At 43.4% G+C, this 13491-nt stretch overlaps 1 long non-coding RNA gene across 2 annotated transcripts; it reads left to right on the top strand.

The window, feature by feature from the left end:
• The first annotated feature begins 268 nt into the window (after positions 1-268).
• Positions 269-7158, top strand: LOC116659270. Of its 2 annotated transcripts, XR_004314514.1 has the most exons (4): positions 269-1002; positions 3285-3412; positions 4292-4358; positions 5720-7158. It is a non-coding gene; the product is annotated as an uncharacterized LOC116659270 (long non-coding RNA). The 2 variants fall into 2 exon arrangements; XR_004314513.1 differs by lacking the exon at positions 3285-3412.
• Positions 7159-13491: the final 6333 nt, after the last annotated feature.

Here is a 13491-nt window from a genome sequence, read left to right as displayed (position 1 = left end):
GCTCCTGTATGTCTGTAAAGACAAATGAATTGCTTTGGTTCTGAAAATAGTAAGCATAGCATCCATCATCTGTGACAACCACTTCCTGAACTTTATCCCTGAATGTTCTACAAGCCATTCTTATTGGTTCTCAATGGAGCTCAATGGTGCCAAGGGAAGTGATCAACTGACAGCAATAGCAGGTGGCTGGCTGTACCCTCCCATGGCTTTTATGTGCTGCTTTACATAACCCCGTCCAGTATTTATACATATTCACTCAACAAATGGAATGCATGAGCCATTTCACTGGAGCCCCGTTGGATAAATATGGAAAAAATGTGGGAGCTATGTCATGAACCACAATGGTTTTGCGTTCTATGTAATTTGAAGACAAGATTCCTTTGCTGTGTGTCACTTACCTCCTATATTACCGCTGTCGCCCAGTATTTCGTAACCATCAATTCTTTGCCAGTGCCCACATGCAAAGATGGGTTTGTATTAAAAAATAAATGAGAACAGCACATTCTGATGTGGTGTAGTATATCAGCATTTTCCACCCGAAGCCTCATTGCCTGCCCTTCCCCTTTTAGGAAACAAAGGATACAAGGCAGAGCTACTTATCCCGTTACGGCTCCCAGTGAGAAGGGTGACGGGATGTCAGAAATAAAAGAAAACCCTTTTTCCTTTGAAATATCTAAATGCCCAAAGATGGGAACAGCCACAGCAGGGAGAAGACTGTGCTATGCAGTTTGATCTGATTCTGTGGACCAGTTGGAAAGCTCAATTATTTTCAACTGCAAGAATTAAAAAAAAAAAAAAAAAGACTTATACAGCGGCTTCAACACATAGAGATTTATTTTTCTCACATAAGGAGAAGACCGGAAGTGGGCAATCTCAGCCAAGTCATCCAGGGCTCAGGTTCTCCTTTCTGCTCCACCAGACTTATCATGTTGGATTTCTTCCTTGTGCCTGTCGCCTCATGGTGGCAAAGTGGCTGCAGCACCTCTGGGACTCATTTTTAAGGTAGGAAGAAGGGGACAGGGCCAGATGGTCTCCTTTTATCTGGAAAGCAAAAGGTTTCCCTGAATGCTCAGCAGATTTCTGCTGTCTTCTTAGTGGCCAGAACAGTATCACATGGCCATTCTCAATAGGCTTGAAAAATGAGTTTTAGCTGGGAATATGGCTGGCTTGAACAAAAGTGGGGTTCTATTAGTGCAGAAGAGGGAGGAATGGGTGCAGTTTAGTCACATACCTCACACAGCTGCTCTTGTTAAGAAACCACTTAGAGGATGGTGTGGCTGAGGGCAGGGCACAGAGTAGGACATACTGACCTCTTTGGAGATGTAAGTGACTGTCTACATGATGTGTTCTTTCAGGCATGGACATCACAATAACCCTCACTAAGTGAGAGCAGTCCCAAACTTTTTGTTCATATGTGAAATTTTCTGTGATGGATTATTCCCCATTGCAATTATAATGAAAACTTACTGTATTTAAATGAATGGGAAAGTAAGCTTGTTAATCTGACCATTTCACTCCCCGGCTTAAAACCCTTCCAGAGATTTCCATAGCTCTTAAGCTATAATGTAAAGCCCTTGGCATGACCTTTAGAGACCTGCAGGACATAGTCCTTATTTCAGCAGCCTCCTATCTGTCTCTCTGCCTCAGGGCCCTTGCATATGCCCTTTCTCCTGCCCAAAAGCCTTTTCCCCTCTCTGAGCTTCACACCCCCCTGCTTATTGTTCAGTTCTAAGATTGAAGATTCCCTAGAGAAGCATTCCCTAGCCTGTCAGGCTAGCTTGGGGCACCCTGATATGAACTCCAAGTATTCCAGTCCTCTTCTTGGCATTTATCTAGAAAACAAATTAATTTGCAATGAATTGTTCCAAATGTGCTTCCTCTGCTAGAATGTTAGCTTTGTGAAGGCCCTAATGTTCTTGTTTACTGCACCTGGTTTATTGCCTGCTGTGTAGTAAGCACTTAACAAATATTTATTGAATGAGTGAAATGAAATTCTGAAAGCATGAAACTGATTTTGCTGATAATACGCACTTGTGCTACTCGAAATATAGCTCTCGCTCTAACTGATGCTAATCTGCAAATTGTTCATTGTTAATCTGCAACAAGCATAGACATTGAAAGTCAACGTTCAGACACTTTTATAACAATTTAAAAAGTGTTGTCCCTCAATGGTTTGGAAATTTTAAAAAAAAATTATAAAATGAAGCTAGTCCTTCAACACAGAGGGTTTGAGAAGCACTGCTCTGGGTTAGACAGTACAAACTCTCATTGCACTAGGAAAATGCAAGCATTTCTAAAGCTGCAGGAGCTGCAGGGCCACTGCTAGCCGCTGCCAGAAGCTAGCGAATCAGCATGAACCGCCAGCAAGAGGGAGGCCATCCAGCCCCTCCTCCACCTCCTGAGTGGAGTCCTGTCTCCCTAACGTCACAGCTGGTTATTTAACTTGGATATGTTCTTTCATCATTTGTGATGATAACAGAACCTACTTCATCGTGTTGCTGTGAAAGATTAAGCAGGGCAGTCATATGCCAAGCGTTCTGAGACACTTATATGAGTAGCTGATTATTATTATTACCTGTAACACATGAGAGAGCTATTTTGCACAAAGTAAGAGGGGCTGTTTTAAAAAACAAAACCTGGTCTTGATCAAAATAACATTTGAGATACAAAAGCATACTGAACAGAGATTGATATCAAACACTGAGAACAAACAGGCCGCTGGGAGGCTGTGAGGTTGTGTGTGCCTGAGGCAGGCGGAGACCGGGCTCTGACCTCATATCAAGGAAAATATTTGCGTAGCAGAGCTGGAGTATTCGTGCACGGTTCCTATATAGGAAAATCTGCAAACCTAACAGTCAGAGAGGGAGAGATGAGTATATGTTTATGACTCTAATACTCTTCTCCAACTCAGGGTAGATAAATTCTGCCTATTATGAGGGTTGTATCCTCTCAGTTGAAGACTTCAGTGTAAAATGCAAGTACAACTTATAGGTTACATTTTAAGCTTTTGTCAGTCATTTACACTTTAGTGTGAAGAAAAAAGTCTGAATAGAGCTGAGGTGGGAGCCCTCTGCTGTATCTTAATCTAACCTGGCACTTGCTCCCTAATCCTTCTCCCACCCCCCAAATCTTGCCCGTTACACACAGTGTAGCCTCACTCATACCTTAAGCTTGAACACCATCCAGCCTCGCTGTTCTCCCACCTTCCTGACGGGAAGTATAAGTTGTGCCCCCAAATTTAGCACTTATTTGTATTCTGCCATCACTCTTCCCTCTTATTTCAGGGTGTTTTCTTAATCACATCACCTAAGTTCCAGGACCACATCTTACACTTTGGGTCACCCCTCCTGCCCCAGCGCAGGGCTGCACACAGACTAGGTCCTCAGTAAACTCTTGTTGGATCATGAGGAAGGTAAGGCAGAAAACTCAGGACATCTGTGTCAAGAAAGGTTAGAGGTAAGCCTTGGATTTGGGGCTGGAGAAGGTCACTGTCACCTTAAAGAGGGCATCTCCATTGGGGAACTGAAGTGGGGTGCCGAGAAGAAGGAGCAAGAGGGTGGTGAAAACAATGGAGGCAAGAAGTGTAACAGAAAAGTTTTTTTCCTATGCCTGTTTTGCTTCTTCCCTCTTTATTTGTTTCTTTTTATTGAGATGTAATTGGTATACGGCATTGTATAAGTTTAAGGTGTACAGCATAATGATTAGACACCCATATATTGTGAAATGATTACCACAATAAGTTTAGTTAAATGCACCACCTCATACAGACACACAAAAAGGTGATTTTTCCCTTGTGATGAGAAGTTTCAGGACTTACTCTCTTCGCAACATTCAAACATACCATACACAGTATTAACTATAGTCATCATGTTGCACATTATATCCCTATTACTTATTTATCCTCTAACTGGAAGTTTCCTTTTGACCACCTTCCTCCAGTTCCCCCACCCCCACCTCTGCCTCTGGTAACCACAAATATGATCTCTTTTTATATAAGTTTGGTGGGTTTTTTAAAAAATTCTCTATATAAGAGAAATCATACAGTATTTGTCTTTGACTCCTTTCACTTAGCATAATGCCCTCAGGATCCATTCATGTTGTTGCTAATGTCAATTTTTCATTCTGTTTTATGGCTGAATAAGATTCCATCATATATATACACCACAGCTTCTTTATCCATTCATCCATTGATGGACACTTCCGTTGTTTCCATATCTTGGCTATTGTAAGTAATGCTGCAGAACACGGGGGTGCAGATATCCTTTTGAGTTAATGTTTTTGTATTCTTCAGATAAATACCCAGAAGTTGGATTGCTGGATCATCTGGTAATTCTCAAGTTTCTAGCTGCTGCCAGTGGGTAAGAGGATGGGGCTGGTCACTGAAAGATGGAAACAGGAGGAAAAGTTGGTTTATGGGGAAAGATGATAAGCTTATTTTTGAACACGTGGACTTTGAGAAGCCTGTGGGGAATGTAAGTGGAGAAGATAATACATAATGTATGCATCTGGAGCCCAGATGAGCGATCTGGGCTGGAGGCAGGAAATAATGGTCTTTAGCACTGGATGATAACGAAGCCACAGAGTCATTGGGATGAACCGAGGGAGAAGGGGGAATAAAAAGAGAACCTGACTGAGGCTAGAAAGGAGAAGAATACAGCTTCTTAGGGGAGGGCAGGGGCCTAAGAACCCACAGAGGAAGAGGAACGCACACAGGAGACTGAGAAGGGGGAAAAGTTGGACGTAAAGATGAAGGAGTGTGCCATTGTGGAAGCCAGGAGAAGAAAAGGCGCTTCAAGGAAGGGACAGCCAACGACGTCAGAAGCTGAAGAGACAGACGTCAAGGAAGAAAAGACTCAAGATTGCCTGCTGGGTCTCGCAGCCACAGGAAGATTCTAGTGATCTTGGCGAGACTGGCTAGGAGGAGTGGTGGGCGGGTACAGAAAGGGGGAGGAAGGAAAGACAGTGAGAGGGGACCACTGTCTAAAGAAGGTTAAGTAGAGGAGAAAATAGAATGACAGAGGGAGGGGCAGGTGGGGTCCTGGAAAGGTTTCCGTTTCGTTGTCATTTTAAAAAACCAGAGTAAATTGAATTTCTTTCAATGCTGATAGGGAGGTGCCTGCACCAGAAAGGTTGAAGAAATAGGGAGAGTGAATAACTGACAGGAATGGAGCTCCGGAGGAGGCTGGAAGGGAGAGAATTCAGAACACAGAGGAAGGCCTCGGACGGAATAATAACAGTAATGCTCACGATTACAGGAAGTTTCTTGTGTTAGGCCTTCTGCTGAGCCTTTAAGTCCATTTAATGTCCACAAGAATCTAACGAAATAGGTACTATTATTACCCCCATCTCTAAGTAGGGGCCGGGTTTTAACAGAGGCCCACACAATTGCCTCAACTAGGGTCACAGAGCTAGTCAGTGGCGGAGCTGGGACTCCGTCAGTCTCATCAGGAGTTGAAGAGGAGAACGTGGACTCAGGTGCAGGTAACTTGGCAGACCTGGTGATAGGAAACTGCGGGCACTGTCTTCTATCTCTGTGAATTAGGGGTGGCAGGGAGGGCAGTGGAACAGCCAGAGAGGAGGGAGAAGGTGCTGGCTGCTGTGACAGATGAACAGCTGGCAGGGCCACGGCTCCTGGCAGCAAGGGAGCAGAAGCAGAGGCAGTGGCCACACAGCACTGGGGACTGGTTCTGACTTGTCTCTCTTTCTTTTCACCTTTCAGACCCAAGGGAGGACCTACTTGGAGGAGTACGAGCTGGAGTGCCAATGCAGTTCCAGAAAGGGGCAGGAATCTCTGGTTACCTGCCAATGCTAATACATGTCAGAACAATAGTCTGGCTGGATCCTGGAAAATTGTGGTGCAACGCCCATGTCATTATCATCCTTATAATTTTCCACTGGCTTTTGGAGCAACTTTGTAATTTGGATTGAATTTCATTTTTGATGTACCAAATCTCAGTAGCATAACAGTAATTTTTAGTTCTCAAGTTTTTCATTCATTTCATCATTCATTTGTTCATTCTACAAATATTTATTGAGAGCCAGGCAGCGGTGGCCAATACCTCCATCTTCCCTGTCCTCCAAAGCCAGGGGAACAGATCTATTTTAACGAGACTAGAGTGTACGTCCCACAAAGTCAGACTTTGATTGTTTTCTTCACTGCTGTATTCCTAGTGCCTGCAGCAGTGCCTGGCAGGTAATAGATGCTCAATAAACATGTGTTGGATGCAGAAGCATATTTCACTGTGAAGCCAAAGGAGTTTAAGCTTAAGCCCCTCACTTGCACTGTCCCCTTCCATGGCCCTCTGGGGGGTCCTGTTATGTGCTTTCATGCTTTTACATTTTTATGAACATTTCAAAAGTAAGACATTTTAACTAGTTAAGACCTCTGTCTCTACTCTAATTTGCCTCCATCACCTCCCCTCCTGTCAGGTGAAAATGGAGTGGCCATGGGCATTTGGGGATCCAGCGAAGGAGAAGTTGTGTTGGGAACACATTTAGGATGGGATGTGGGGGACATCCGCATAGTTATGTGCTATGCTGTCATTTAAGTCTATAGTTACTACTAGCTGTCCCAGTATAGGAATAACTTCCAGAAATACTCCTACCACCCACTTTGAAGACTTGCCTGGCATGTCACAAAGGAGCAGGGTCAGATGTGGTGTCACAAAAATAAGCATGTCCCAGGCTCCTGGCACTGCAAGTTTGTGGGTGGCAGAGAAGGAAGAGCTTTCTTAAAGAAGGCCTCCAAAATTGCTTGAGTTTCAGGCCCTTCAAAATGCGAATCTGCCCTTGGCTGGATAAATGGGTGAATCTAAGTCCTCTTGTGTTGAGAAATAATCAGCTCCTACTTTACTTTCTTCTAGCACTTACAGACCATAGAGTCTAGTTCAAAGCTGAGCTTTGGTTCTAGGGAATACACCAAACCATTCTAGTAAATGGCTCATCGTCTAAATGATGCTCGTGTGAGACAGCTCTCTGAAGGGCAGCCAGCTTCCAATCATGTCTTCAGAGCTGATATATCTATCAAATTCTAATTCCCTGTATATAATAGCCAAATAAATATTGTCACTGCCAAGTTCTTTTTACCAAATGCTTTACAAGCACAATCATCACACCTTAGGTAATGGCTATATTCGTAGATCTCTGGTGGTTTTCGTTCACTCATTCATTCATTCATTCATTCAATAAATGTATTGAGTCTTTACTATGAGTCAGGCATTGTGGGCAAAACATTAAACAAGACACAGTCCTTCTCCAAAGAGCTTGTAGTCTAGTGGGGGAGTGAGACATTTAAACAGGCAATGACAATCCATGATTTGCACTAAGTCGGGGGTGGTGATGAGCACAGCATTTTCGAAGCACTTGGGTGGAGCACCTAACTCCGGAGGCGAGTCAGGGAAAGCTCCTTGGGAAAGCTGAGTCAACTGCTTGGCAGGGGTATGGAAGCCCTGGGTGGGAGGGTGAACTAGATCAAAGGTTTCCACATCAGGCTGATCATCACCATCACCTGGGGGAGCCTGAAGACTAACAGGCCCACCCCAGACCTAGTGACTCAGAATTTCAGCGGGGTGAACCTCCGGAATCTGTCTCTTTAAAAGAATCATCCCAGATGGTGTTTTTGATCCACCAGATCTGGTGAAGTGGATGACCTTTGTGATAGTTGGGGGGATAAAAAGGCCTGCAGGAACCAGGAACCGCCTCCCACGGAGGAAGGGCCCTGAGAAGGAGCGGCTGAGGGTGGAGACAGGCAGAGGGGGCCTTCCAGGGCAGGAAACAAAAGCCTCCTAGATGGGCTGTTTGAAGGGAACTCAGGCCCTTTTAAGAAAGTCACTTAGCGTGGCTGGTAGCCTGCACGGCTGCTGGTTAACGCAGGCTCTGAAGGCCATTTGGCAACCTGATCGAGGGCGCAGAGCCAGGTGTGTCGTGCAGTGAACAGGTGTGTGAGAGCCTGCACTATGAGCAGGAAGGAGAAGGCTCAGGCTGCCCTGTGACCCTGTGGGGACTTCCTGTCCCCCTGAAGTTTTGCCCGAGTCCCACCTTCAATTCTCTAATTCAAGAGGTGGCTCCTGCGTCATTCGCCTTTTTTATTAAAAAAAAAAAAAAAGAAAAGCTTTATTCAGATGTAATTCATATACCATAAAATCCATCCTTTTAAAGTGTACAATTTAGTGGTTTTTAGTATAGTCACAGAATTGTGCAACCATCACCACTACCTAATTTTAGAACATTTTCATTACTCCAAAAAGAAATTGAACTGTACACTAGAAACTAACACAATATTGTAAATCAACTATACTTCAATATAGTAAAGAAAAAAAATATAGTAAAGAAAAAGACAGAAAAAAAGAAAACTTGAACCCATTAAGAGTCACTTCTCATTCTTCCTATCCCTAGCCTTCCCCACTCCTCCATCCCCTGGCCACCACCAATCTGCTTTCTCTCTATAATTTTGTCTATTCTGTATATTTCATATAAATAGAGTCAGACCATATGTGGCCTTTGTGTCTCGCTTCTTTCATAGCATGTCTTCAAGTTTCCTCTATGTTTTAGTGTGTGTTGGTACTTCCTCTTGATGGCTCAATAATATTCCACTGTATGGATTTTGTTTATCCATTCACCAGTTGATGGACATTTGGGTTGTTTCTACCTTTTGAATATTAGGAATAATGTTGCTATGAACATTTGTGTATCAGTTTTTCTGTACACATATGTTTCAATTCTCTTGGGTATCTATGTAGGAGTAGAATTTATGGCTCATATAGTAACTCTATGTTCAACTTTTTGAGGAACTGCCACATTGTTTTCCAAAGCAGTTGCCCCATTTTACATTCCCACCAGCAGGGTAGCAGAGTTCTGATTTCTGCACATCCTCCCCAACACTTGATTTTGTTCCTTGTTTTCACTATAGCTTCATCCAATGGTGAAGGGGTACCTCACTGTGGTTTCAATTTGCATCTCCCTTATCACTAATGATGTTGGGCACATTTTCATGTGCTTATCAGCCATGTGTATATTTTCTCTGGAGAAATGTCTAGTCAAATCCTATGCCCATTTTTAAATTGGCTTGTCTTTTATTGTCAATTTGTAAGTGTTCCTTGTATATTCTAGATATCTGTCCCTTGTCAGATATATGATTTGTAATTATTTTTGCTCATCCTGTGGGCCATCTTTTCTCTTTCTTCATAGCATCCTTTGAAACACAAAAGTTTTTAATTTTGATGAAGCCCAATCTACCTTTTTTTTTTTTTTTTGGTCACTTGTGCTTGTGGTGTCACACTTAAGAAACCATTGCCTAATCTGAGGTCATAAAGATTTAGTCCTATGTCTTCTTCTAAGAGTTTTATAGTTTAGCACTTATATTTAGATATAATCCACTTTGAATTAATCTTTATATGGTGTGATATGGTTATATGGTATGATTTTTATATGGTGTGATATAAGATCAACTTCTTTCTTTTGCATGAGGATATCTAGTTGCCTGTATACCATTTGTTGGAAAGACTTTTTTTTTCCCCTGTTGAGTTCTTGGCACCCTTCCTGAAAATCAATTAACCATATGTCAGGGTATATTTCTGGACTCTCAATTCTATTCTATTTGGTCTACATCTCTGTCCTTATGCCAGAACCACACTGTCTTAACCTTTGTAGAAAAGTTTGGAAATCGGGAAGTATGAATCCTCTTTGTTCTTTTTCAAGATTGTTTTAGCTACATTTGGTCTCTTGGATTTCCATAAGAATTTTAGGATCGGCTTGTCAATTTTTGCAAAAAAGACATCTGGGATTTTGATAGGGATAGCATTAAAGTCGTTTATTTTTGAAGTAGTTCCATGAGGTCACTAACAGGTCAGAGAGGGGCACAGTTATTTGTTATCTACTTGACAGATAGGAAAATTAAGACCAGAACAGAGCATTTTTTAAACAACTCAGTCTGACAATGCTGCTTTCAACAGTAGAACAGACACCTCCTACCTGCCATAATACCAATATCCTTCTCTGTTAATTTTCAAACAAATATTTACTGAGTGCTTGCCCTGTGCCAGGCACAATTCTAGGTACTCAAAAAGCTACAGGTCAAGCTTAAGAAAGGACCATTTGAAACTTGCTGTCAAATCAGTTGTTCTTTTTGATACACGGAGATGACACTGATTAGAGATTTTCGTGCTCTTTATTATGCAAAAATATCCCAGCTAAATTTTCTTTTCTTTACATTTTTTATTGACTTATAATCATTTTACAACATTGTGTCAAATTCCAGTGTAGAGCACAATTTGTCAATTATACATGAACATATATATATATTCATTGTTACATTCCTTTCTCTGTGAGCTACCATTAAATTTTCTTTTAATTTAATAATTTACCATTTTTTCCTGATTGCAAAATTAAATGTGCACATCATAGAAAGTTTGGGAAATACAAAAATTCCAAAGAACAAAATAAAAATGATCCCTAATCACACCAGTCAGAGACAATCACTATCCCTATGTTGGTCTAAGACTCTAAACTCTGTAATAATAGGTAACATGGTGGTTACTGTGTGTCCAGCATGTTTAAATACTTCGCATTCATCAACTCAATAATCATGTGGTCATTCGGTCCTAATCTAGGTGCTCAGGATGCAGAAATAGACTATGGAGTAGAAGTGACATAGGTTGCCTCCCTGGTAAGTAAATAGGAGAGTCAAGTCTATTTATCTGTTTATCATGATTATAGTAGATGTTCTGTTGCTGTCCAGATACCCTTTCTGGACTGAAGACTTTTTCCCTCAGCTGCTGGGAATGTTGACAGCCTTCAGCTGTCAGTCTTTTTGGAAATTGCCTTGGATGAAGCAAGTCACCTTATCCAAGATCACTCTGGCTTCTGGGGCAGCCCATACTCAATGATGGGTAATGTGGGGATTCAAAGGCCCGCCCCCTGCCCCAACTTGACACTACTCCCAAAGGTCAAACCCGCTTTAGATCTTCACATAGGCCTGGCTGAGGCCTCACTGAGACTGCATTGTGGTCCAACCAACTTCTCCCTATATACAGTCCCGCCCCCGTCACTTCCCTTCCACAGGTGTTGATGTCAGGAGCACTTCCTAACACATGTCTTCTGTGCTGCTACCTGCCTCAGTGTCTGCTTCCCTGGGAACTCAACCTATGACTACTGGTAACCGCAGTGATTGTAGAAAGAAGGTGCGCAGATGCGATTTTGGACTTAGATCACCCACCATCCAGCTAACAATAAGGACCCTATGGATGTCAGAAGGTGGTGTACAGATAGGCCCTAGCACAGGGTAGCAGTGAATTTGATAAAACTTTCACTGATGATAAACTGGAGAGAGCATTCTGGTGGAAGGGAATGCACTAGTGGGTGTGATCAATCAGGCGTTTGAGAAATATGGGAGAAATAATATGCATAAGGACAGTAGAATGAGAATAATCAACACTTTGAAATATTGCGAAGGATTAATCAGCAATTTAAAACCTAGTATGAAAGCCAGAGGACCTCCTTGGGAGCATGCAAGGAGATGCTCACCTGCGCCTGGAGGACAGCAACTATGGTCAAACTCACAACCTAGACAGGACAGAGCCCTGCCTGGGAAAGAATGGAACCTCAACATATGGAATGTGAATATCTGAGTTGATGTACTCCCAAACCTTGAATTTCCAGATTACTTGAACCCTCCGAGCCTGCAGCAATGGCCCGCCTCTCCCTGTGAAGGGCCAGTGCTGCCTTCTTTATGATGATGCAGAGGACTCTCCCCTGCAGGACAGCACACGCCTCCCGTAGAATCTGCCACCATCTGCCCACCTGAGCACGAGGCCAGTACCTAAGGGAAAGTCACAGCATAACCTGGACATTGACAAGCTGGGCCTGATAAGGAAAGAAAGGGCTCCTACCCCAGAGTTGCTGCGGAACCTACCGACGTACCAGGAGCTGCATGAGCGTATGCAGGGGATGACATTCTGAAGGCGTGGGATCAACAGCGGCAACTCGTAAAGCTGGAGAAGAGAGAGATGATCAATCTGAGCGCAGTCTTTCAGGACACAGGATTTAATGCCCAGGCAAGATCCCAGGCTGAGAGTGTGAACATGCTGTGGGATGGTTTTTAGAAGCATGAAAGAAATGATGGCCCACACTCAGTGAGGGAGAACACCACAATGGCCATGGTGGGTGTTGGAAGAAGGGAATAAAAGGCTCAGAGAAATGGGCATGCTAGAACTGATACCCTACGTGCTGCAGAAAAGCCTGCCAGGGGACTATGTCCCATAGGAAGGCCTGGAGGATACCTCAAAGTCTAAGAAGTATACTGGTGAGTGTGAGAGGGGCACCAGTGTCTCTAAGAGGCCAGGGCTCATGATAGGAGATGCCGTGACAGAACCAGGCTCACTAATGATAATGGGGTTGATAGGGCCCTGAAACAACAGGGACCAGATGTGATAGTTAACCCTCAGGAGTCAGGTGGATGCAATTATCATAATGAACACAAGGTTCGAGTAGCAGCCAGGGGACCCTGACCCTCAGAGAGCTGTGGAGATGTTTAAAAGAACATAGCCAAAGTAATTGGGCAAAAGTGTTCTGCTCATTCTGATGATCAGTAATCCAAGGACAGCGGGCCCAATAAAAAGCCATGATCCCTTGTTCAATTTCCAGAAAGGGACTGGTTTTCAGACCTAAAACTCATGGATTGAACGAGAAGTCAGGTCCCCAGGAGGAAGACCCTGCACCATGATGACGTACATGGTAGGCACTTCCCAAGCCTTTCCCTAAGGGGAAGTGTGGCTATTTGTTTGGGTAGTCTGATACTGAGAAAAGGGAATGCTCTTTCAAGGACTGTTGGGCATGGGGTCTGAGTTGAAATCCTGATACCTGAAGTATCATCATGAGACCCCTGTTAGAGTGGGTGCATATGGGGGCCAGTTAGAGAGTGCAGGCTGGCCCAGGTCTGGCCCCCACTGGGTGCATGGGCCCACCGGGTCGCCATTTCCTTAGTCCCTGGATGCATAATTAGAATGGGAATATCTTGGTTTCTTGGCCTGTGAAATAAAAGCTATTTAGTGGAAAGGCCTTTGAAACTCCCTTTTTTCACCACTCCTGCCCCCATCAACCAAGATAGTAAATCAAACACAATGCTACATCCCAGGGAGGATGATAGCAATTCGTACAAAGTAATTACAAAAGTAATTCAGATTCCTAAGGGGTCTAGGGCTGGTGGTCCCCATTTTATCATTAGTCTGCACCCGGCAAGAGTCAGACAGATCCTGCAGGATGACAGTAGGTGACTGTGGTCCACCAAGCAATAGCCCATCTGCATCTACTGTGCCAGATGCGGTATCTTTGCTAGAGCAAATGAACATATCCTCCAGTACATAATATGTGGCCTGTGAACGACTGAGTGCATTTATTTCTGTCCCTACCAGAAAGAGGATCAGAACAATGGATTCACTTCGAACAGACAACATATACATTTACTGTCTTGCCCCAGGGCTGTGTTAATACTCCCAC

Source organism: Camelus ferus, chromosome 23, assembly GCF_009834535.1.
Source record: "Camelus ferus isolate YT-003-E chromosome 23, BCGSAC_Cfer_1.0, whole genome shotgun sequence".
In the NCBI taxonomy this organism is placed as follows: Eukaryota; Metazoa; Chordata; class Mammalia; order Artiodactyla; family Camelidae; genus Camelus; species Camelus ferus.
This window is presented reverse-complemented; position numbering and strand designations above follow the sequence as displayed.